This window comes from Euprymna scolopes, chromosome 1, assembly GCF_053919585.1.
Source record: "Euprymna scolopes isolate OS-2025 chromosome 1, ASM5391958v1, whole genome shotgun sequence".
Classification (NCBI taxonomy): Eukaryota; Metazoa; Mollusca; class Cephalopoda; order Sepiida; family Sepiolidae; genus Euprymna; species Euprymna scolopes.
The window spans coordinates 41,289,322-41,311,907 of NC_136482.1; the positions used below are offsets into that span (position 1 = coordinate 41,289,322).

Genomic DNA, 22,586 nt, shown 5'->3' on the forward strand with positions numbered 1-22,586 from the left:
CTAACACAAGCAAAAATAGTAGTAGTAGTACTACTACTACTACTACTACAACATATAATAATAATAATAATAATAATAATAATAATAATAATAATAATAATAATAATCCGACCCCGGACAAGAACAACCATACTATGAATAAAAATACTTCTTACGACAAGATAAATGCAACTGTATATACCGCACACTTTGCCCACTTCAAAATAAGTGTCTAACCAAAAGCGTAGTTTACCAGGCTACAATATTTCCGAAAGAAACCCCGAAGAACAAGAAATATTACGTAGGTATGACTTCCTTAGATTCCAAAACCCGATACAATCACCACAAAAGTACATTCAACAATAAAAAACACCGTATGAAAACAACACTAGCGAATAAACACTGGGGACTCAAAGAAAGCGGACATTCGCCGGTAGTAAAATGGAAAATAATAAGACAAGCTACCACGTGTAGGGACCTAGACGACCCATGTAGATTATGCCTTCATGAGAAATTTGCTATCCTGTACTTTAAAGAACCCCAACATCTATTAAACTGTAGACGATAAATAGCAAACAACTGTGTTCACAAGATAAAATTTACTCTAGGATAGCGATACACAATATTTTTAAACTAACAAAACAATAGAAATTAAACAAATAAATAAATTAAATAAACATTACTATACATAAATGGTCACACATATATGCATATATATGTGCATATGTGTGTGTACATATATATATATATATATATTCATACGTAAACTAATATTTAAAAAAAACTAACCTAGTTTTAAAACAGATCAAGAAACTAAATAGAGCACACACAAAGGAACAGTTCAACCAGAGGCCAAATATGCCTTTGTCCGATAAATGTATGCTCATTGGCTGATAGGAAGGACGCGGTGGATACTAGAAAACTAATTGGCTAACTAAAATCTCAATAGAAGAGAAGCATATAAAAACGATAAACAGCCACAGAATTCGCGAATAAGCCTGAAGAGTCCTAGAGTGGATGAAACGCGGAATATTCCCTGTAGCTTAATCGCCATATATATTTTATAAATGACTAACTTGCTCTACCTACGTATTGAACACTTTTGAAGTAAATACTTAAAGTTTACGCATAAATCTATACTTTCGTATATTAAATTTATGTGAGTAAATTAAGTAGTTATATATATATATACACACATATATATATATATACGTTTGTATTTATTTATACATGTGTACATGCATATACGATTATATATATATGTGTATATACATATATACATACATAATTATATGCACATATGTATGCGTTTACATATGTACGCATATATATACGTATATATATATATACTACGCACATATAAATATATATACTTTCATATATACATATATATATGTATGTTTATATATATTTATATATACATAGATATTTCCAAAAATCTTAGCGTAAAATAATGCAACTATATGATTATATATACAGACGCGCACACACAAATACACACATATAAATATTTAATTTTTTTGAATTTTTCACTTACATTTTTCTATATTTCTCAGAATATATCATATATCTGCATACCGTTAGAATTCGCAACAAACATAGTGATTAAGGTAACCGATCGATAATATTTTTTCACCAGTGTCGAATTCGTTGAAGTGCACTGATCAGCAATAAGTCTATATTTATATAACGTCCTCACAACCATCATTTTTAGAAATGCTTTCAATGTTCAATGAGTTCGCTTTAGCTAATTTTTCTAATTCACGAAATTTTCAATGCGCATTCAGTATTTCCGTATTACACGAATATTTTTAGTTAAGCTTTTGTCATCTTTAGTTTCTCTCAATGAAAATAACCCCATGATATTCCTGTCCGATATTGAACTTAGTAGTGTAAGCTATGACTCGTAATGTTATAAGGATGTATTGCACTTGCCCAAAGTTGCTCGGAAGTGCGTTTACATGAATTTGTTTTGTTTTCACCTTAATGATTTTCTGCATGAATAGATATGAAATCGTTAATTAAATCGAACTGTTATAAAATTATAACTAAGCTTTATTAATTAAAGATTGTCAAAATCTGTTTTTACTTACTACTTAATCGATATAGCCTCGTATTTTTAGTCTTTTTATAAAAGACCATTGCCATATGAAATCGTAATATAGGTAATGTTTTTGTACAGCAGGTTAATGTTTATTAAATTGCCGACTTTCTCATTCGTTCTATTTTTATTATATATATGTATATATATATATATATATATATATATATATATATATATATATATAATTTCTTCATATCTCTGAATCTAAACGTTCCTCGATATAACAACCCGTTTTTCGTTTTAAGGATCCTCTTGAACCTATAATAGTTCTAAATTTAAATGATTTTTTGAGGGTGGAAATATACTGGACTTTACCGAATCATATTATGTCTGGAAAATAGAACCCCCCCCCCCAAAAAAAAAGGTTCTGGATGGTCGATGATCCCCTAAATGTTCGACCGTAAGGGCAAATACCACATGGGCCTACTACGCAAGTCAAGCCGTTACCTTTCAAACGCGCTTTTATTTGTAAAATTCAGACTAATAGTATTTGAGATTTGGAACATAGAAAACACATAATATATATATATATATATATATATATATATATATATACACACAAATATATATATATATGTATATATATATAGTAAGTTATTAGATATATATGGCAATTAAGCTACACTAAATATTCTGCGTTTCTTCAACTCTAGGACTCTTCAGGCTTATGCGTATCAACGATCGAGCAACTTCGTCAGACTTTAACCTTTTCTGTCTGACGAAAATGCTGGATAGTTGATACGATTCGGTAAACGAAACATGTGTCACTAAATAGATAAAACGGTAATAACATTATATATATATATATATATATATATATATATATATATATATATATATATATATATATATATATATATTTGCTCTGAAATGGTATTCAGAACCTCCGTGAACACTTTCTTCAGATTTTTAATAATTACAATTTTTGCTATATATATATATATATATATATATATATATATATATATATATATATATATATATATATATATATATATATATATATATTTATATATATATATATATATATAAATATATATATATATATATATATATATATATATATATATATATAGAGAGAGAGAGAGAGAGAGAGAGAGAGAGAGAGAGACGGTCGGGTTTCAATCCTGGCTTGAGGTAATTGACTGTGTAGCCGCACTGATGAGCTGTGAAACAGTATATGGATTACTATAAACAGTATATTTGGATGACTATAATACTCCTCACCTTGAGTTGAGCATATTGAGAAATGATACAATTAGCTTATAAGCGATGCTCTTTGTGTAAACAAATCGAGCTTACGTAGTTTGGACGATGTCAAAACATCGTTAATTCATGACTCGCACAGCAGCCGCCGATAGCGTAGTGGTATTGAACCTTGATAGTCGTACAGACGGTCGGGTTTCAATCCTGGTTTGAGGTAATTGCTTTTCTAGCCTCACTGATGAGCAGCGAAACAGTACTCTATGTGGATATACATATATATATATATATATATATATATATATATATATATATATATATATATGTGGAGTAATATTGTAAACTTTCAAAAAGATAGGTACATCGTGATGTTATTATTGTGGTATTAAATTCAGTTTCCCTATTATATAATTTTAAACAAATACTGTCCCCCTAGAATCTCATTTAAAAATTATCAAAACTTAATCACCTAAAGTGTATTTATTATCACACATCTTTCTTCACATTGCTTTTATAATAATAATGCATTGTCGTGTTATTTATATTTTCGTAATCGATATATTTGATGATATGTTATCCTACATATGAGGGTCGGTGAACGAGTACACATCTGGCCAATCACACTTTTATTTCCAAGCATTTTATTACCGTCTTGGCATTGATCGCCTATCACTCGATCAATAAACCGTGTTTAACCATATTCAGAAGAGCGAAAGAATACAATAGCCAAACTTTTTATGATATTGCTTAGCCAAATAGTCATTTTTTCCAGGAAGCTCCCGGGAATCAAAATCGGAAGTGCATCACCCATGGATGGAAAGTAACTTGCTTGGAGCAAGTATTTTATAACCATGTTTACTTTCTTTAAATGGCAGGAAACATATGTAATACAGACGCGCTAAAGTTATATTTGCTCGTTATGAAAGCTGTATTATACTCCCATTGATATCATATATATATATATATATATATATATAAATATATATATATATATATATATATATATATATATATAAAATTTTTACTATATATCTGACTGTAGTTGCATTTGGATACTGTGAATTTTTGTAAATTTGGTTGTCTCTGTGTTTACTGGATGACATGCTTGAAATTATGGTTTAACAAAGAAATTAAAGAAACAGCCGAGATATGTAGAAGACAGAGTGCGCATTTTTATAACGTTTTAAGCGATTTCGTCATCATTTTGAGAGGGCATCAATTAAAAGAGGTGAGCATTTTCTAAAGCATTACAAATGATGAAACCACAAAATAGCATATATGTATATATATATATATATATATATATATATATATATATATATATATATATATATATATATATATATATATAAAATAAGTAATCCTATGCATGTGTGCATATGTATGGAGACGCGATAAAGATAAAGTTTGGGCGAATCACAAGATGCATATATATATATATATATATATATATATATATATATATATATATATATATATATATATATAAAGTTTGGGCGAATCACAAGATGCATATATATATATGTATACATACATATATATATATATATATATATATATATATATATATATATATGTGTGTATATATGAATCTTGTAAATCGCCCAAACTTTATCTATCGCGATAAAGATAAAGTTTGGGGAATCACAAGATGCATATATATATATATATATATATATATATATATATATATATATATATATATATATATATATATATAAGATAAAATTTGGGCGAATCACAAGATGCATATATATATATATACATATATATATATATATATATATATATATATATATGCATCTTTTAATTCGCCCAAACTTTATCTTAATCGCGTCTCCATACATATGCACACATGCATAGGGTTACTTATGTTTTTGTCATTATTTTATGTATTTCGCATGCACTTGTAGTCAGTAATAATTTCCAATCAGAAGTGCATGCTATGTTTATAATATTTATAGCAATGATTTTTCATTCGCAATAAACAATTAGTGCAAGCTTTGTTATGTCCAGACTATCTGCATTGAAAATATTATATTTTAGCTCTTCACAATTTACCAGGAACTTACTATGAACACCACTAATTTGTCTTTTCTGAAATTTATCTGAAAATACACTTACCCAAAGGGGCTTGAGATGTCTCGTTTTTTAATGACACGGACTGAACATATGGACATGCTATAGTCGAATTCGATCATTCGATAGGAACAATCCCATAATATTAACATTTTATTTGTGCCTTGTGAGGAGGTAAATGATGCAAGGAATCAGTTATATCGCACCATTCCAGTGAACGATTGGGTTAGTTAATTCGCTTTATTTCGCTCCGTTTTTCCTGCTCGATCGTTCACTGCAATTTTTTACTGTACGATTGTGTGTATGTGCAGACCTATTATATTTTCCAGTTCTTTGGAGATTTCAAAGAAATCACATCATACAAGATATGTATAAAAAAACACCAAAAAATAACGCCAATTAAATGTAAGAATTTCACCAATAATAAATGTTTTATAGATATATTCCGACGTAGAACACAAGGATAGTTCCGAGTGTCAGAAAGGATTTAATAACGTTTGTATCGACATGAATTAAAAATATAAAAAAAACGCACAATTCGTATTGAAGAGGACAAAAAGTAACATGATTTACATATTTGTTCAGTAATCAGAGATTAAAAAAATATTGTGTTTTTTTTTTTTTTTTTTTTTTTACACAGTAATCACCACTTATCAAGGCCCGGAAGCCACTCAGGGATAAGGGTTATTGCAAGTACATCACGTTTGTGAGGAGATTTTATGAAGTGTTTAATTAGGGGGGCGGTTCATTAGGAATTTGTTAACATTAGACTTGAAGACATCCAAGTTGTAGTCCGGAGGGAAGCAGGCAGACGGAACAGAGTTCCACAGGCGTGCAGTTCTAAGAAAGAAGCTTTGCTCATGAAATCCGCGTTTTGATTTAGGCACAGATATAGAGTGGGGGAAATTTTTCACAGTGGATTCAGCTAGACGGGTGTTTCTCGTGAAAGTTTGGCGATTGGGGAACAGGGATTGGAGCTCAGACGAGCACCTGCCATGAAAATAACGATAAAACAAGGACTGGCTCGCAACGTCTCTTCTGTGGGAGAGGGGTTGCAGGGTAGAGAAAAGGGCATCCCCCACTAAACCACGAAGTCTATTTTGTACTCTGTCAAGGCATGATAGGCTGTTTTTGGCAGCTCCTGCCCAGATATGGCAACATTATTCCATCCTTGGCCGTACTTGGCTTTTATATAGATAGAGAATTGCATCCGTAGTGAGATATCTTCTGGAGCGGTAGAAGGATCCCACCATCTTTCCTGCGACCTTGGCAACAGACTTGATGTACGTGTTCCATTTCAGATCAGGAGTAAAGGTAAAACCCAGAAGCTTGTCAAAACATGGGGCCTCACCCAGACGAGAGCCATCCATCACAATTGATGCCAGCTGGGGATCAGAGCGTTGATGATGTAAGGATAGGAGTTTGGTTTTAGATGCATTAAAGGTAACTAGCCACATCTTCCCCCACTGAACCACGCGCTCGAGATCAGAGGAGAGAGAATCCGAGAGAACTTCGTCATTTACAGCCTTTGATGTGTTGCCGTAGATGGTAGTGTCATCAGCATAGATGTCAACGAATGATTTAAGTATGTGTTTAGGGAGGTCATTGAGGTAGATCAGGAAGAGAGTTGGGCCGAGGATTGACCCCTGAGGGACTCCAGCATTTATATTGCAGGCCTCCGACTTTTGTCCATCTACCACTACTCTTACTGGTACGTGGATAACGAAAAAAATTGATTAAACTTGGTATATAAAAATCTTGAAAATGAAACGTGTAATATTTTAATTAAAAATACATTATCGCAGTATGGAAATAATTGAAAACTTATATAAATCGCTATCGATGGAATCAAACATTAATTTCATATAGACATGCACACAGATTTATTTATTTATATAAACTGCACAATGTTTTACGATGTGAGACTTTGTATACCGTTCATTAAGATTGCGGTCTTTTGCATCTTTTCTTTATTAGTTTGCACTAAAGTTTTATTTCTCCTATTTTATGTTTTTTTATTATGTGTTTTTTTTTATTTCTACATTGTTTTGTATACTTTTCTTAAAATCTTCTTAAGCGGTTTTGTGTTTTTATATTTTCAGATTAATATAAATCTGGCTTCTGATGGGAAGCATTTTTCTCGAAAAGCCATGGCATAAAAGGTAATTCTTTCCGTATACCCCTCTTCATTCTTCATAGATTTGCTGTCATGATAAATGATAATGATCTATTACTTAATATGTGATTGCTTTTCTTAACTGTATAGAAATTTTACTCTACATAGTTTGTTTTTTTAAACTCAAACTATATACTTGCGTGTATATATATATATATATATATATATATATATATATATATACTTACTATATACTTACTATTATATAACAGGAACTTCGTCTGTGTGTAAGTAAGTTAGTTCCCTATGAACTTGGAAACAGATCGACCAGTTTTTTTAGGCTTTACCTGAAAATATTTGTTTAATCTTAAAGTATTATTATATAGGTTTTGTATAGGAATGCATTTGATAAGTATAATAATTTGCCTTAGCTTAAATGATTACCATTCTTATATTATGAAATCATGCATTGGGATCCATCTCAGTGTACCGAGAGTAAACTTCATACACTTTGCCGCATTGCCTTTTGGTTTTATAAACTTATTTTTATATATAACGTCTTGGATTAAAGTTTATATTTCCAAACATATGTAATATGGTTCAATTTTGTTCTACATGCAAAAAAATCATTTAGAACGTTGCGTTGGCATATATTTACATAATTTACTGCTGATTTTATATTGTTAGCTTTTCTACTTGTGCGTTGAAATACATTAGCATTATAGTTTAGAAAGCAAATGCAAGTATCAGCTTTCAATGGTTCATTTAGATTACGCACCTGTTTTATCATAGAACCTACTGTTGGTTTCGTATCCCAGGCATTTCTGCTTCTAGAGTAATACAAATTCTCATATGCACTTTATAGTAGGTTCTTTAAATTGAAAGGTAGATTAGTTTAATTGTATTTAATTGATTTTATACTAGCCGGGATTCCGGATGTTGCCTGGGTGTTTAGTGGTGTTTGCTGAACAAAAAAAAAAAAAAAAAAAGAAAAAAAAAAGAAAAAAAGAAAAAGACAAAGAAAAGAAAAGTGTAGCGGTAAGATGTCAGATTTTCTTTTACAGCCATCTATATATATTCTCTGATACATATTTTTAAAAAATTACATTTTCACCCGAAACAAGGCACATTGCAACTAGGATGTAGGTTGCTACTATCAGGGACATAAGCTACAGGGTTACTATGTGGGGAGCTGGGCAGTAAGATGTTGATTCACGTTACACCTGAACTTCTGCATATCAGTACAGTTGGGGAAGCAGGAACCTGGACGGGAATTTCAATGTCTGGGTCTGGCTCTGGGGAAGAAACTACTGGAGTAGAAGGCTCTTTTACATCTAGAGATCTGTACTTGGAAGGGGTGATATTTTGTTGCTTGTCGTGTTTGTCGGGGGTATTTAAGTCGAGGGAGTACAAATGCTCGCAGTTCGTCGGAGTATACACCATTAAATTACTTGGAGAACAGGCAAAAGGATTCTACATTTCGTCGATGGGACAGAGGCTGAAGCTTAGGTGACAGTTCAGGACCTATCAGGTTGGCGACTCTCTTTTTAACCTCCCTTGTCTAGCAGCGAGAGACTAGTAGCAGATGCACCAGCCAAAATATGATGACAATACTCCATACATGGGCGAATGGTGGCCTTATAGATCTGCGGATACTTTCGGGAATTAGTAGCTTTCTAGCACGGTAGATAGAACCCACCTTCTCCGCTGCGGTCCTGGCAATGCTCTCAATATAATTGTTCCAACTCATCTTTCCTGTGAACGTTAGGCCGAGGAGTTTAAAAGATGTACTTTCAGATAAAGAGTCTTTGGCCATTGCTATTGCTGGTAGAGAAGGTTTCTTGTTATTATTGAAGGAAACACGTTTAGTCTTGGCAGCATTGAATGTGACCATCCATTTTTATCCTCATTCCACTACAGATTGGAGGCCATCCTATTTTTTTCTGCCATTTATTTAGATATGTGTTCATTTGTTTTCCTTTCGTGCCTGTTATAGAGCGTGGTGTCATAAGCGTATATACCAATCTCACAGACAATTTTGTCAAAGAGCTCATTTATTATTATTAGAAATAATAGAGGTCCAGGTTGTACAAATAAACAATATGATATAAATACGGGATATTGCTTCAAGGTCTATACCCTCATTTATATAATATTCTTTATTTGTCTGCCCGTCAAGTACAACTTGGATTTTTCTCTAATCTAAGAAGGATTTAATTATGTTAAGTATTCTTCCAGTAATACCGTATGATCTGATTTTCCTGAGAAGATCTTCATGCAATGCCATGTCAAAAGTCTAAGATATATCTAGAGTACCGCTCCGCCCTCCCCGGCTTTGTCCAGTGAATGGTTTATACGTTCAGAGATTACACTGTGAAACAGGCTTGCCTAAATCCATATTGTTGGTCGGTAAGAAGTTTAGCATCTGTAAGGTGATGGCCTATAGCTTGGTTTATTATGGACTCAAATATTTTGTCGAAAAGTGGGAGGAAGCTAAACGAGCGATAATTTACCGGGTCGGTTCTTCCGACAGAATTCTTGAAAACTGGTACCACAGAAGCAGTGTTCCAGCAGTGAGGAAGGCAAGATTCATTAAGGCATCTGTTGTAAAGTTTGGAGAGAACTTCGGCTAAGCACTGTTTTAATAGCACAACCGGGATGAGATCAGGTCCACATGCTCTTGAAGTGTCAAGATTATTTATGAGAGCATGCAGCCGAGAAGGGGTTATGTTCAATTCGTCTAGCGTAAGGTCTGTCTGCAAAGGAAAGTCATGGAGGGGATTGTTGACACTATATTAATATACTATGTAATATATATATATATATATATATATATATATATATTACATAGTATATTAATATAGTGTCAACAATATATATATATATATATATATATGTGTGTGTGTGTGTGTGTGTGTGTGTGTGTGAGGGGTACAAATCAACCCTATTTGAGAACTAAGTGGAATCAACCAGTTCTATAAATACCACTGGTTTCAGGGACTAAATGGAAACAGTCATACCATGTTTAACGGCATGCTACGAACACGTTCCTCTCATAGCACTGTAGTGCTCCTATATTTTTTTATGATAAATGCATATTATATTTTATATACTTTACACTACCTGCGGTTTCTTTCATTTGTAAACGCTTGCCCGGATCCACAACCACTGGCTGACGAGGACGATTCAAAAACTTCCAAGATCACTCTACAATAATTGCTCCCAACAATTGAATGACGAATATTCGGGCAACGAATTCACTCTAAAAATAGAACAGCCATTGGAAAACCAACAGGATTCAAGAAAAAAGAACACAAGAGGGTATTCGAAATATTTTTCCTACACTCAGGAGAAATTGGAAACTTCGAAAGTATTTATTTTTCAAACGTTCGGTGAAGAACGGGAAAACTACTGGTCTATGTTGGGAAAACAACATTCGAGCGTAAAAATGTACAAATACGGGATTAAGAACACTTCGAATAAGGACAACAATTCTTGTTAAAAAAGGATTTTACAAGGACGTCATCAAAATGGTTTATCTTACTGTTAAAATAGCTACTAAAACGTAAACTACGAGCTGAAACAAAACTCATGAGACGAATTGCGTGGAGAATTATTACTACTGAATTAACGAGACCAAGTTTTAAGTAAGTACAAAACAACTTTGTCGTTCTACAAAGCATATCTTGCTAATACGCTTTATGGTTAAAAGGCATTATCGGTGGGAAAAGTAAATTATATATTTTATTTTATTGGCTAAAGTAAGTATTTGCGCAAATTAAAAAAAATATGTCGGATTTTAATCCAATGTAAAGAAACTTTTCACTGGTCGACGGGACTGCACGTCGAAGAAAAAAAACGATTTCGCTAGGCACAACAAACAAAGTGTTTACGAGAAAAGGATGTTCTTTTTTTTGTCACAGATATCTAAAAGCATAGCCAATATTAAATACATGCTATAAACTCTCTTTTACAGATAATAACTAATTCTTTTAAGGATCAACAAGTAATTGAACCCACGTTACGAAAATTGAAAAATGACAACCGAAATGTACTGCTTTCTGTATAAATGCAAACACTGAATTCGTTTCTTCCTAAAATTAACACACGAGGAAATTAATACACGAACGAAATATTCGTTTAATAACCAGGTACGAATTTTGTAAAAGTGTTTTTCTTTTTCTATACAGTCCCAGAAAAATGGACGAGTTTGCTATACACATTTTGGAAATGGTGAACTCTCAACAAAGTAAACAATTAGAACTTGAAAAACGTTCAGAGGAGAGCAATTGGCGATATATATATATATATATATATATATATATATATATATATATATACACGAAGAGAAACAATTGACAATAAAGAAAGGAAACAAAGAGAAACATTTGGCAATACAGAAACAAAACAGTAAAATTTAATAAAATATCTCGAAGAAAAACGAGGAAGAGCATCATAAGGTCCTACGTTTACTAGAAGTATATGGACACTTATATAGAAGACACGGTAAAGTTGTGTAAGGGATGCGCGTTGGCTGTAAAAGCGGCCACAATACAATTTAGTACGTGGTATAAAGCGGACCACCCATGACAAAGATTGCATGTAGATTACGCAGGCCCACTGAATGGAAACTAATATTTAATACTGGTAGACAGTTTTCCAAAATGGTCTGAGTTATTTCTATGTAAAAGTCCATCAACGGAGTTTACAATCAGTGCTCTTCACACATTGTTTGCTAGGTTTGGTGTGGTTTATTGCCTTGTGTAAAACAATGGCACACAATTCACTTCAGCAGATTTTAGAAGCTTCCGTGAGGATTTCCAGGCTAACCACATAACGACACCAATTTATCATCCCCAATCGAACGGTCAGAGAGAGGGTTGTAGACACGTTGAAAAGAGCCCTGAAGAAGGCTAGAACACCCTCAGAAAAGGCGTTACAACAGTTTTTACGGCAGATTAATGTTCGCGAGGAAAATTAGGCCGATCTTCGAGAAAATTTTAACAAAACAGGTGAAACCGCCAAATACTATATTTCCTAAAAATAGGTGTTTTCCTGGTAAAAAGGTATTTTTGCAGTTACATAAAAATAATAGCACGATGTGAGAAGGTCCAAGATTTACGCACAAGATACATTTAAATCAAATTCGGAAACTTATAAATGATGACGAAAGACAACCGCCTGCTGAACAAGAAGAATAATGGATCAGATGACAAGTTCGGCTTGGTAATACCACAAGCAGCCGGACAACGCCGGTCTTCCAGGAAAAGGAAAATGATCGACCCGATAGAGATCAACCCCAGGAAAAAAGAGCTATACGATTATCCCCGGGGAATGAAAATCTCGGGAGGGAGGTGCTGTGAGGTAAATATCACCCCTATTTGAGAACTATGTGGAATCCACCAGTCCTATGAATAACACTCGATTCAGAGACTAAACGGAAACATTCATATCATGGTTAACAGCATGCTACGAACATGTTTCTCTCATACCACTTTAGTAGCTCCTGTGTATATATATTTGTTTAATTATGACGTCATACTTATTTTTTTCATTTAACAAATTAACTGGTTTTCTTTGTAAGGGTGTTCCTATTTTTATATGCGGTTATGTAACTGGAGCTTCACCAGTAACGTGATATTGATAAAACATTAATGTTTCACAAAACAGTATCTCGCCCAATGTAAACAGAATTTGTTTAAACAAAATAACGATTAGAAGATCAGACTCGTGCGGTATTTTTATTCTTAAATAAATGTTCATTTATTTAAAAATAATTTGCAATTTGGGTATATTAAAAATGTTTCACAATGATAAACTGGTGAATTTTAAACTATGTGATTGTTGAAAATGTATGTATGTAATTAAAATTGAATTTAAGTTAACCACGTGTGATTAATTCCTTTTAATTTTTTGTTCGAAAAGGGATATTAGTAGCAAAGCGAATATAATCCAAATATAATTTGACGTATATTTTTTCAGTAACTAATGAGATTCTTATTTCTGTCAACTCAATTATTTAGAGTGAAATCAGTTTTGGAATTTATATTCAAAGATAAATATTATTTTTTTTTAAATTACACGAATACGCTAAGTTATACTTATTTTCATCGTGAAAAAAAACACACACAAACTTGTATATCTACTTACAGTGTGTGTTAGAAATTGAGCGAACTCAATAAATATCGAATGTTCGGTCAATTACGGTTACAGACTGACCGGGAATCATTCATCGCTTAAAACTGAGCGTTGTTCAAATGTTGAAACACTAAATCGACACTGTTTTTGTATTTAAAACATGCATTTTTAAACAATATTTTTTATGATAGGGGCGTGTATTCTCTTTATTTTTACCTGTTGAAAAAATAATTTGTAAATTTTCTTGGACAAAAAAATTAATTTACGGTTTTCAGAAAAAGGGTATCTCTTTTCTCACAAGAAAACTTATTTTAGCAGAATCCGAATGTTTACTGCCAATTCTGTTTTTAGAAAAAGACAAAACATGTGAGTGTTCTTGATGAAAAGAAATTATCTTGGAACAAAAAAATTATTGATAAAAAATTACAAACAAAATAATATAAGTAAATAAACAATAGAAAATGCAACTTTTTCAAGTAAAATACATCTAAGACTTCAAATGATTTGCCACGAAATTGACGGAGGAGTTTGGTAGAGTTTTACAGGACAAACCGTTGAAATTTGACCCCCTTACAAACAAATTGCCGCTCGAAAACTGATTTTAAAAAATTTCAAATTTCAATACCCATTATGTCAAATCTTAAATTTGTAGACGCAAATTTGATGGTGTTGCTTGTTGAGGAAATTTAAACGCACAGATACACACGCATACGCAGACAATTTCAATTTTATAGAAATTTAGATTAGGTTGGTGCATTAAGAATTTCATTTTATGACTCTCAACTTCACTAATAAAACGACATTATATTCTCATTAACGTAATCTTTTCTACTTTTCTTTTTTTGTGAGCTTTACTGCGACATGGCAATTCAATAGATACTATTGATGTCACTTAAACATAAATATTTTGATCTCTGAATTTCACTACAATAACGAAAAAGCACTAAAATGTTTAAAAGTTGTCTCATTAATTATATTTTCAGCAACCTTTTTCCCCCAAAACATGTGCGAAAATAAGAATATTATTTTGAATAAAAAGCAACAATTTGCGAAACTATTTCATATTTTTAAAAAAATTATCCTACAACATTTACATTCTTTATTTCTTTCTTCCGTCCTTCTGAATTATCATCAGTTTCCCAATTACACTCTTGCTTTAATCTTCAAACAGTTTTCCTTCCGATATTTCGATCGATTACTTTTTGATAAAGCACTGTAAGTTCATGCCACTGGTAATTAGATTGGCTTTGCAATAACAATTAACACACCTCAGGGACAATTTTTTATATAAAGGTTACTTACATCTACACCCTTATTCATTCTCACATAGGTAAAATATGTTGCTTGTTCTAAAGTCGGAAAATCTGAAAATTTCTTACATCTGCATAGAAAAATTTTGTGTAGCCAGAAATATTGAGAACATAAACATAAGAAACAAAATTTTGGTCTTTTTTGTTTTTGTGTTCCATTTAAAGAAACGGGGTCATAGCAATGCGTGACCAGTTACAGATAGCCCTACTAACTCTCTCTCTCTCTCTCTCTATGTATATATATATATATATACTTATATATATATACATATTACATAATATATATATATATATATATATATATATATATATATATATATATATATATATATTGGTACACTTGAACATCATTTTTTCTTTAATGCTGGGTTCATTGAAAAGCACGTAACTTTTTTGTTTGTTTCTCTTGCACACTTGTAACACTCGAATAGAAGGTTCGATTATAAGAAAAACATGAATTGCAAGAGAAGCAAACAGGAATTGTCTTTGTTCTTTAATGAAACCCCCCACATATATATATATATATATATATATATATATATATAGAGAGAGAGACGATTAATTCGGTTTAAAAAAAGCTACTAACTCCGTCATAACCTCTTAGACTATTTCAATAATAAATGAGCGGATATAAACATGGAAATTTAATCACCCAAAAAAATTAAGAACGTTCTAAAAACCTCCCCACCATATATTTTGACTAAAGGGATCCGAAGATTAGCTATTCTCCGGATATTCACCACTTTTGATAACTATATACCAGCTTCCGAAAAATTGTGTAATGCGTCATCAGTTTGTAAGGATTTCTTTTTATGGTCTGTTGCAGGGAAAACAAACTGGAAATAATTCAGTTTTAAAAATAACAAATTATAATTCGTTTTTAACCAAAATGACCGTTAAAAACATGCTTTAATAAGGCATAAAGTCTCATTAAAAGAAAAAAATAGTAGCAGGTACGATGAAAAAAATGTGATTTACGTAACCGTCGAAATTTAAAAAAAAATGTTGTTTTAATTTAATTGAAAATACACATGTTTAAAATCTTTTAACTCTATTTAAATGTTTAAACTGTAAAAAAAAAACGCTAGAAAGTTTATTTGTTTTTGGTTTATCGCCATATACTTAGAACTTTTGTTTCTTTAATAAAATCTTACTCTACAGTTTATTTAAAATTCCGATAAAAAGTTTTAATGAGGAAATGCTTTCTTTTTCAATAAAATTATCCGCCGAAATCACAAAACAACCCAGCAAAACAAGACCGCCCTTACATCTACGTCAAAACAAATACTTACGAGGCAATATCCTTATCCACTGGCGCACAACGCTGATATCAAAATAGTGTAGGATATTCTTTTATTTAAAATCATTTAACAAAAATTCTTGACGCATACAAACTCTATGAATACGTTTAAAACACAATTTTACTGTATCTTCTTTCGTTTTAAACTTAATTTTTATACAATATTGTTTTTTAAATTATCGCATAATATACGGTTGAGTGGCCGCTCTTTTTGATGATATACGTTTTGACTCGTTCCAATGCGACTGACACTTTTTTGTATTTATAACTTAGATATAGTTCTATATATCGATACAGTTCCGTGTGTATAATTATTATACGTTTATTTCAAAATAGCATTCTTCCGTTGACTCCTACTAAAATTATCAGCCCCTGTTATTCGTCTGTACATTGAAATAATTTCCTCAGATAATGCTACCAGGTCATAATATATATAGACATCATATGGGAGTTGCTTTCCTCTGCTTAGTTTTACACTTTGAAGGAATCATTTTATCAGCGAACTTACGAACCGTGAACGACATTTGACGCACATAAAATCGAAAACTACTGACAAGATATGTCAACCGCCTGGTAAATGCGATTCTCATTACTATATTTGTGTTAAGTTCTGCACATACAATTTCCAAAGAATATTGTGCATTTTTTTGTTTAATTACTTTTCACTATTTACAAGGTGATAAAGACAATGACGTTTAATAAAATGTTTGAATTATTTAGATGAACCTGACAATTTTTATCATCTAAAGTATTATCTGTATAACATTTTTCTGTTATCTTCACATATTTTGGCGTTATCGGCACAACATTTTGTTGGTATCTTCACAACATTTTGGTGGAATCTGCATAATATTTTGGCATTCTCAGCATACCATTTTGGCGTTATCTTCACAAAAATATTGGTGTTGTTTGCACAGCATTTCAATATTATCTGCACAGCATTTCAATGTTATCTACAGACCATTTTGGCGTTGTCTCCACAATCTTTTGGTTTTATCTGCACAAAATCTCAACGTTATCCGCACAGCATTTTGGTGTTATATGAAGAAATGATGAATAAAACATGTTAAAGTTATCTTGAAAAAAGAGTTAAAAACATATTTAATTTTAAAAAGGAATCACAAGATAAGTGAATAGTCCTTAATCCGCGGAGTCTCCAAGACATCAGAGGGCAGGAATTAGCAAAATGGGGGAACGGATTTTGCATGTAAAGTATTTAATGAAACCACAAGTAAGTCACAGATCTTACTTGGTTAAAAAAAGGTGAGGAAAGGGTAATAGGAGGTAAAAGAAAAAAATGATAACAAGATTTCACATGAATGGATAGTCCGGTGAAGTGTAAAAATCCAAGAATTGTAAAATCCAAACACAGTCGAATTAAAAACTTCCAATCCAACAGGTAAGTATATATATATATATATATATATATATATATATATATGTATATATATATATATATATATGTTGGAAAACTGCTTCTGTGGTACCAGTATTCAGGAATTCTGGCGAAAAAACTGACCCATTAAATTATAGCCCCGTTAGCATTCTCCCACTTTTAGCCAAAATATTTGAGACCATAATTAACCATGCTCTAGTCCATCATTTTACAGATGCTAAGCTTCTGACTGACAAACAATACGGATTTAGACAAGCCCGTTCGACAGCAGACATCCTAACTGTAATCTCTGAACGTATATACCATTCACTGGACAAAGCGCGGGGGGCAGATCGGTAGCTCTAGATATATTTAAGGCTTTTGACAGGGTATGGCATGAGGGTCTCCTCAGGAAGATTAGATCATACGGTATCACTGGAAGAATAATTAGCATAATTACATCCTTCTTAGATCAGAGAAAAATTCAGGTTGTCCTCGACGGTCGTACATCTAAACAATATGATATAAATACGGGAGTGCCACAGGGGTTTATCCTTGGACCTCTGATGTTCCTGATATTCATAAATGACCTCCTCGACAAAATTTCCTCTGAGATGGGTATATCTGCTGATGACACCACACTCTATAACAGACACGACAGGAAAACAAATGAACATATATCTGAAGAAATGGCAGAAAGTCTAGAAGATAACCTCCAATCTGTAGTGCAATGGGGACAAAAATGGATGGTCACGTTACAATGCCGCCAAGACTAAACGTGTTTCATTCAATAATTACAAGAAACCTTTTCTACCACCTATAGCAATGGCCAACGACTCTTTATCTGAGAGCACGTCTTTCAAGCTCCTTGATCTAACGTTCACAGGAAACATGAGTTGGAACAATTACATCGAGGGCATAGCATAGGGCCGCTGCAAGGAAGGTGCGTTCTCTCTACCGTGGTAGAAAACTACTAACACCCGAAAGTATCCTCTACCTCTATAAGGCAACCATTCGCCCATGTATGGAGTATTGCTGTCATATTTGGGCTGGTGCATCGGCTACTAGTCTCTCGCTCCTTGACAAGGTTCAAAAGAGAGTCGCAAATCTGATAGGCCCTGAACTGGCATCTAAGCTTCAGCCTTTGCCCCATCGACGAAATGTTGCATCCCTCTGCCTGTTCTACAAGTATTATAATGGTGAATGATCTGACGAACTGCAAGCACTTGTTCCCCCACGACGTGAACACCCGCGAAAGACCAGACAGCCTGCAAAATTCCACCCCCATATTGTAGAAGTCCGTAGATGTAAAAGATCTTTCCACTCCAGTAGTTTCTTCCGCAATACCACTAGACTTTGGAATTCCATTCCAGGTCTCTGCTTCCCCAACTGTACTGACGTTCAGAAGTTCAAGTGCAACGTGAACCAACATCTTGCTGGCCAAATCCCTACATAGTACCCAAATAGTTGTTGCCCCTGTTAGTAGCCCCTTACGCCAAAGTGGCAATGTGCCTTGTATGGGGTGAAAATATATAATATATACATATATATATATATATTATATATATATATATATATATATATATATATATATATATAAATTAAAGGAGATTAGAATAATAGTCTAAAGAGCTAAGTGTATTTTAATGTAATAGTGAAATTACTAGTTTAATTAAAATACAGGAAATGCTCGTTGTAATTTAGATATATAATAAGCTCGATAGTTAAATGTCCTAGAGCTAATTCAATATTAAGTAATGTGATTTACAATTTAAAAGTTTTAAAATTTTTAAAATTTAAAAATCAAAATTTAATTAAATTAAAAATCAGTTTCATAAGAAGGAACAACAACAAAGTCAATTATCTGTACGATCGTTTCGGAAATCCGTGCTTTTTATTTGTGGTATACATGAAGTCACGTAGAATAATTATACATAGTTTTTTTGGTAAGCACGGTCTCCTCATCAGCAAATTTAGGAGGATTTCTATTGAATTGAAAAGACACCAAAAATAAACCTAGCATTAAAAGTAAGGCAGATGAATCTGAAAAATTGAAGTAAAAGGTTTGGATATAAAATTTATAAGAAAATTAATAAGGAAATTGGTATAGGTTAGAGATAGAAATGAGTAGAAAAAATATATATATTTTTGAATTTACATAATAAATTTGATTTAAAAATATATATATATATATAATTACCTTTTGGTTTTCATTTTTTTGAAATCAGGAACTGTATTTAAAGTAGTCATTTAGATGTTTGCTATAGCTTTTTATTTTATTGAATGATGAATTTTAAAAGGGCGACGCTCGTGCAGTAAATTGTTTCCGTTAGCGTATTTTGATTTAGAGACGCCACAGTTAATATCTATAGAGAGAGAGTTTTTTTTTTTTTTTTTTTTTTTTTGCAAGTTTTTAAGGGGAGATAATTGTCATGGCTTTATTTATTATTTGATTTACGAGTCTAAGGGCGGTAATTGGTTTAACTTAATTTATTAAAAAAAAAAAAAAAAAAAAAAAAAAAAATCTATTTTTACTAATGAGTAATTTTTAATGATTTAAGGTGGTTTATATTTATTAAATTTAAACCAACGTTTATGATTACACGATAGAAGCTCGTGTCTTGAATTTACTAGTTTGGTTGTGCTTTTTATATCTTCATATTTTAAAATATGAAGATATAAAAATTTTAAAATATGAAGATATAAAAAGCACAACCAAACTAGTAAATTCAAGACACGAGCTTCTATCGTGTAATCATAAACGTTGGTTTAAATTTAATAAATATAAACCACCTTAAATCATTAAAAATTACTCATTAGTAAAAATAGATTTTTTTTTTTTTTTTTTTTTTTTTTTTTTTTTTTTAATAAATTAAGTTAAACCAATTACCGCCCTTAGACTCGTAAATCAAATAATAAATAAAGCCATGACAATTATCTCCCCTTAAAAACTTGCAAAAAAAAAAAAAAAAAAAAAAAAAAAAAAAAAAAAAAAAAAAACTCTCTCTCTATAGATATTAACTGTGGCGTCTCTAAATCAAAATACGCTAACGGAAACAATTTACTGCACGAGCGTCGCCCTTTTAAAATTCATCATTCAATAAAATAAAAAGCTATAGCAAACATCTAAATGACTACTTTAAATACAGTTCCTGATTTCAAAAAAATGAAAACCAAAAGGTAATTATATATATATATATATATTTTTAAATCAAATTTATTATGTAAATTCAAAAATATATATATTTTTTCTACTCATTTCTATCTCTAACCTATACCAATTTCCTTATTAATTTTCTTATAAATTTTATATCCAAACCTTTTACTTCAATTTTTCAGATTCATCTGCCTTACTTTTAATGCTAGGTTTATTTTTGGTGTCTTTTCAATTCAATAGAAATCCTCCTAAATTTGCTGATGAGGAGACCGTGCTTACCAAAAAAACTATGTATAATTATTCTACGTGACTTCATGTATACCACAAATAAAAAGCACGGATTTCCGAAACGATCGTACAGATAATTGACTTTGTTGTTGTTCCTTCTTATGAAACTGATTTTTAATTTAATTAAATTTTGATTTTTAAATTTTAAAAATTTTAAAACTTTTAAATTGTAAATCACATTACTTAATATATATATATATATATATATATATATATATATGTATGGTATCTGGTGGCGTATTAATTCACTGATAGCGATGCAGCTCAAGTCTTTAAGAAATACATGTAGGTAAAGGAAACTCTGATGCAATACTTGTAGTCCAGTGTAAACTCAATCCTATCGTAGTCATCTGCACCGACGAAGTTTACAGAAACACAACAAGTGTGATTGGATCTACACAAAACCGTCACCACTATAAGCCTATTATCTGTGTGGATTTCTGAGCATCTTATTTGTTATATTGAAACCGCATTCGTCGAAATCAACGGTAGAATCTATCAACATCACGTTTGAGCCCTCTACGAGTGGCGGACGGATGTTTATTTAAATAGACATTCGGACAGATTAATGTCGGCCACCGATTCCGTGGTCAGGGGAGTGAGCTGCCGACTGTCATCACGACGGTTCTAGGTTCGATCCTCGACTTGGGATAGGTGTTAGTCTAGCGGCACTGATGAGTTGTGAAACAACGAAACAGGTCTGTATGTCGATGACTAAAAATATATTTTTATATATATATATATATATATATATATATATATATATATATATATATAGTGTATCACAAAAGTGAGCACCCCTCACATTTCTTCAAATATGTAAGTATATCTCTACACTGAAAAAATGATTTAATGACACAATGAAAAGTAATCAGTCTGCAGCGTATAAAACAGAGTTAATTTATTTCCCCTTAAGAAAACCTAAAATATAGCCATTAAAATCTATATCCCTCATAACAAAAGTGAGTACATACCCTAAGAAACTACGCTCCTTAAAAATGAGTACACTCCTAAAAAAATACACCCCTAAATTTCTAAACTGAGTACTGCTTATACCCTTCCAAAATGTCAGGTGACTCATTAGTGTAACTATATAGGCCTTTTTCATTTCTGTATAGTAAGTAAAAAAATAGCTACCATAGTCTAGAACGGCCCGAAGGCTCCCTTTTATTAGCTCTTACACCAGGTGTAGGGAGTTTTTTTCCCTTATCCTCTTCGCAATAATTATCTTTTTTAATACAAAATATTTGCTAAGGATATTACTATAAAATATATTTAAAGTTTTTTCAATAGAGTATTGAATCCAAAGTCTTAATATTTAACTTTATCATGTTATTGGATATTTTAGATACAGTATTTAGTTTATTAACCTTTGCTTCTTGTGCTATTAAATTTCATCATTATATATCAAGCACTTCAAGGTAAAGAACGGACTTAAAACGTAGCGGTATTACCTGCTGAGCTATTCTCCGAGTAAAATAAATAGTCTGAAATACTAACCCATCAATACTGGCATTGATCTACATAACTTAACTTA

The 22,586-nt window shown here is 31.9% G+C and overlaps 1 protein-coding gene across 5 annotated transcripts in view; it reads left to right on the forward strand.

Moving 5' to 3' along the window:
- Positions 1 to 22,586, forward strand: part of LOC145293851 (uncharacterized) — a 3,143,230-nt gene that overhangs the window by 3,077,024 nt on the left and 43,620 nt on the right. For all 5 annotated transcript variants that reach the window (XM_080140773.1, XM_080140596.1, XM_080140684.1 and 2 more), the window contains one exon: positions 7,468 to 7,527. The gene's annotated coding sequence lies outside the window, so the exon portion shown is untranslated. The remainder of the gene's footprint in view (positions 1 to 7,467; positions 7,528 to 22,586) is intronic.